Consider the following 5,580-nt stretch of genomic DNA (forward strand, 5'->3'; position numbering starts at 1 on the left):
GACCATCCGCGCCTGCATTATTCACCGCCGCATCCGGTGAATCATTGAAGGCGCCGCCACCGTTATTGTCATAACGGCCAACATCCTTTATGTGTCCCGCGGCGTAGGCCGTCTGCCACACTATCATATTCGCATCCCTCAATATTGTACACCGACGAGGCCTGCGGCGAACACATTTGCTCCTCCAAACAGAGACCGGCCTTACAGCACGTTGCTGCTAGACTGAGTGCGGACGCACTTTTTGCTGAATTGCTGGACGAGCTGTTGGAAACTGTGTTACTGTTTGTGTTGATTTGGAGTATAAGTTCGCGAATTAGCTACACACAGGTGACAAAACTGATGGTATAGCGATATGCGCATATACAGGCAGCGGTAGTACCGCGTGGATAAGGTATAAAAGTGTGCTGAGAATACGAAATATGAGACATTATCCCTCACAAAGGGGGAAAGAAAACGAGTTTTAAGAGAGATTGGTAGACACACTCAGTTTGAGAAAATAGATGAACAGGGGCCAGATTTTAGCATACAGCCTCCATTTAAACAATGTTTAACAGAAAGTAATCAGAAATTTCCAGTTCATCTTCGCCAAAGCAGTTATGATCCCATTAGTATGCAGTATCAGTTATCTTTATTACACCAGAACATTCCGGGACTCAGAAATAAAGTTGATGAACTACTCATTTGTATTGATGAAATGAATTCATCTAGCCAAATTGACATAATCTGCCTCTCTGAACATCAAGTGACCATTGGTATAGATATGTTAGACATTTACGGATTTAAGCTAGCTTCCTACTTCTGCAGAGTAGATATGGATGGAGGAGGAGTTGCCACATTTACTAAAAACTGCCATAAATTCAAGAACATTGACATTAATAAATTCTGTTTAGAGCAGCATCTAGAAGCATGTGCAACAGAAGTAGAGTTCCATAACAGATTTTTTACTAGAAACAAATGATGTATTGTCTATATTCATACTATTAGTATTGTTATTTCAGCTTAAAAAAATATTGACATGTTCCACATCCACGAGGATCTCCTCAGCATGGATCTATGGAATTAAAAACTAATCTAATCTAATCTAATCTAACGCAGTGGCCGAAGGCCTCCATTTAACGATCGAGAGCAGCGGTGTTCGCATAGATTTGTCAGTGGTAACGAACAAGCGCCACTGCATGAAATACCAACAGAAATCAATGTGGGACTTACGATGTAGGTATCCGTGTGGCCAGTGTGGCAAAATATGTCGTTAATGGCCTATGGCAGCAGACGAGAGACGCGAGTTCCTTTGGTAACAGCACGACATAGCCTGTTGCGCCTCTCCTGGGCTCTTGACGATATCGATTGGACCCAAGACGACTGAAAAAGCGTGGCGTGGTAGGTTGAGTCGCGATTTCAGTTAGTAAGAATTGATGGTAGGATTCTAGTGCGGCGCAGACCCTACGAAGCGTTGTCCCAATTTGTCAACAAGATACTGGGTCCATAATGGTGTGGGCTATGTTTACTTAGAATGTATTAGGTCCTCTGGTCTACCTGAACCGATCATTGACTGGAAATGGTTATTATAGGCTACCTGGAGATCACCTGCAGCCGTTCGTGGTATTCATGTTACCAAAAAACGATGAATTTTTTTATGGGTGACAATGCGCCATGTCATTGAGCCGCAGTTGTTCGTGATTGCTTTCAGGAACTTTCTGGACAATGCGAGTGAATGCCTTGGCCATATAAATCGCCCGACACAAATCCCGTCGAGCATTTATCGAGAGATCAGTTCGTGCACATAATCCTGCACCGGCAACAATTTCGCAAATTATGGACGGCTATACCGGCAGCAAGGCTGAATACTTCTGCAGTGGACTTCTGACGATTAGCTGAGTCCATGCCACGTCGTGCTGCTGCACTAAACCCTGCAAAAGGAGGATGGATGACATTTGTCGCCTCAATGTAGGTTCATTACAGACAGTTCATGTGGTACACACAGACAGATCGGAAGCTGGCTTTTACATCTGCATCTTTTAGTATTTAACTTACTACTTTTACTACTCAGTATTTCGCTTATTACTTTCCACAGGTTCACATCAAAGAGCCAGTTTTGTACTGTATGTAGTTAATCGACTGCAGACAACATAAGCTGCTATTTTGGTCAGTCTGCGAGGTGATCGGGGAGCATTCTTTGAGTTCCGGCTGAGCTGATCAATCACGTCACGATCCCCACCGCTGGGAATGCTAGGACTCGTATTTGATTACAACTGTGAATAATATACTTCACGTTCTATATACGATATTTGTTGTTCTACGGAAAGTATCATTATTCTATGCCTAATACTTGCAATCTGTTATTACAGACTAGTTAAAAATGCCCCATAGCGCTGCTAAGCACAATAACCAACGTTGTATTACACATCCACGCTTGGTAATGTACAGTGTTCAGAAGAATTAGGGGAACATGTGTATCAACGTTCGGTGTGTTACATATATTGATAGAGGTGGTACCAGTAGTCCTACTGCGTCTCTTGAAATCTTCGCTTTGAATGTAGGCAAAAATTAAAATCATTCGCCATCTATTGACTACGTTACGCATTATTGCGTCGGGTGACTCCTCGGAAAGAAGTGAGTACCGATGTCCTAGTATTTTCTGGTGAGGTACACAGACGGCAGTTGTCATCTGTGGACGTTGTATTCAGCTAAGCACATGCAGTGCGACATCATAATGCAGTGAAAGCAGCTAGGGCGGTATGTTTGATTCAAGAAGGATAGACTTTCTGTTATGTTGCAGCAGATGCTAATGTATCTCAGTCTATCATCCATGTGTTGTGGATGCGCTGCAGGGAAATAGGTCAGTATACATAACTAGTTGGACAAGTTCGCCGGCGCATTACAACCCCAAGTGAAGACCGACATCTGCGTTGCGGAGTCGTACGGATAGCGGCAGAGCAATGCAAGACGGTCTCAGGAGGGCCACTGGAACCTCTGTGTCCTGCCACACTCTAATGAACAAGTTACGAGAAAAGACCTTACGACTCACACGTCCTGTTCGAGTACCTTGCTTGACTCGATAACACTTCACAGCTCGCCTTCAGTTCTGCCGTTCCCACGTCAACTGGCAACTTCCGCACGTGTTATTCACAGACGAGTCCAGATATCCTCTGACACAAGATGATGGCCGTGTTTGCGTGAGAAGACCAATCGTGAGTGATACCTGCAAAATGCTGTCCAGGAAATCGACGGACTTCCATGGTTCTGTCTTGTTGTGGGGTGTTTCTGTGTTGACAAAAAAATGGTTGAAATGGCTCTGAGCACTATGTGACTTAACATCTGAGGTCATCAGTCCCCTAGACTTAGAACTACTTAAACCTAGCGAACCTAAGGACATCACACACATCCATGCCCGAGGCAGGATTCGAACCTATAACCGTAGCAGCAGCGCGGTTCCGGACTGAAGCACCAAGTGCCTCTCGGCCACAACGACCGGCTGTGTTGACAGACATACGGATTTTATCCTCGTCCATGGTCGCCTTGCCGCCAAGAAGTACACTGAACAGATCCTGTTGGACCGCGTGGTGGATGCTGCGTCCGATGACGGTCCTGAATTCCTTATATTTCAGGGGGTTATGTGTCGGGCGTCAGAAGGGATGTCTTACGAAGCCTTGACATTGAAGTAATGAAATGGTCGGTGGTGAATCCGGACCTCATCTCCATTGCGCATGTGTGGTGCGTGCTTGACAGACGTGTTCGTGGTCTTTCTGTTCAAAAATGTTCAAATGTGTGTGAAATCTTACGGGACTTAACTGCTAAAGTCATCAGTCCCTAAGCTTACATACTACTTAACCTAAATTATGCTAAGGACAAACACACACACCCATGCCCGAGGGAAGACTTGATCCTCCGCCGGAATCAGCCGCACAGCCCAAGACTCCAAGACTCCAGCGCCTTAGACCGCTCGGTCGTCCTGTTCCACCACCTGTTCTCCGGTTTTATGCCCTCTCACTGAAGTATGGAAACGAATACCACAGAGTGACCTCCGTAGACCTATACGGCGCAAGCCACATAGGTGTCAGGCAGTGATTGCTGTAGCTTCCAGAGCTCAATAAAAATTACCAGGCACTACAGGATGAATGATAGTTTCCCCTTTGTTTTCGACACCTGTCGGACATTTCACTTCTTTTTATATAAATGATTGAGGATGTAATGATGTTTGTTGCGTATTTAATTTGTGGTAGAAAAGGTATATATGCCTAATCCTCAGTGGAGTATGGTAAGACAATAAATGTGATGTTCTCCTGATTTGTTTGAGTAGTGTATTTGGTATGATCATTCAGGTTCACATGAATATAATTGTGTTTTGCTATACTCATCATTTTGTGTGAAATAAGCGTTCTCTGTCTAGGTAATTTTCTGTAACATGTGTGCATTCTAATCGCGTTAGTAGTTAGTTTCATACGTCTAAATATTGTACATGAGAGGGCATTTTTCTTAATTCAGGACATATTCGGACTTACTGTCATAGGTAATCCGGTTTCCAAACGTAACAGGAACCTTACAAAATATATGATTATTGTATACGATTGCTGCGCTGAAGGGCGCAACCATACTAACTTTGACAAAATGCTTAGCTGCCCGTAATAAACTAAGACCAATCGTTGTGATTTCGTGACCACACTGGGACTAATATGAACACAAAATGAGGTATCACTGGTAGCATCATTCAACCAGTTTAACTATACTTCACAAAATACAACAACGGGTTTATAGCTATAATGCATTCATTATCAGGTTCATATGTAGTTAATATAATTTAAAAATTAAAAATCTCTCACAAGGCATTAGCGGCGATCGAAAAGTAAAATAATTTACAGTAGTCTAAAGAGACTCGTGTTTTAATCATATCAACAATCTGACGCTAAGACCATAGCCTCTCAAAATTTGTAGCTTTATTGTGCGAAGTAAAAATAAAATAAATGAAATTATCCCGTATTACTGATAAAGTATGATAACTGTTACCTCGCATGGGACAAAATTGTAGTCTTAAACCAAAAAGTAATTGTATCGAAATGAAACATCAGAGACTGAGCCGGCCGCGGTGGTCTAGCGGTTCTAGGCGCTCAGTCCGAAACCGCGCGACTGCTACGGTCGCAGGTTCGAATCCTACCTCGGGCATGGATGTGTGTGATGTCCTTAGGTTAGTTAGGTTTAAGTAGTTCTAAGTTCTAGGGGACTGATGACCACAGATGTTAAGTCTCATAGTGCTCAGGGCCATTTGAACATCAGAGACTGAGTCAAAGAGGAGGTACAACGTAAGAAATGAATACCCTGAGGACACAAGAGAATGACGAGAACTAATATTTACAGTACTAAGACATTAAAGATCATCTGCACTATGAAACGCTCTAGCACAATACTTCTTAACCAGAGTACACCGTGTTAATCTATTAAATAACTGATAATCAACATGTATGAAATTGATGAAAGTTATTAGACTGATGAAAACACTGTTCGATAAGTCATGTGCTTAACAGCATGAGATACGAAACTCGCATAGTTCAGATATCCAAACTTAATGTCTGTGGCTGGTCACGTTGG

Source organism: Schistocerca piceifrons, chromosome 1 (genome assembly GCF_021461385.2).
Source record: "Schistocerca piceifrons isolate TAMUIC-IGC-003096 chromosome 1, iqSchPice1.1, whole genome shotgun sequence".
Taxonomy (NCBI): Eukaryota; Metazoa; Arthropoda; class Insecta; order Orthoptera; family Acrididae; genus Schistocerca; species Schistocerca piceifrons.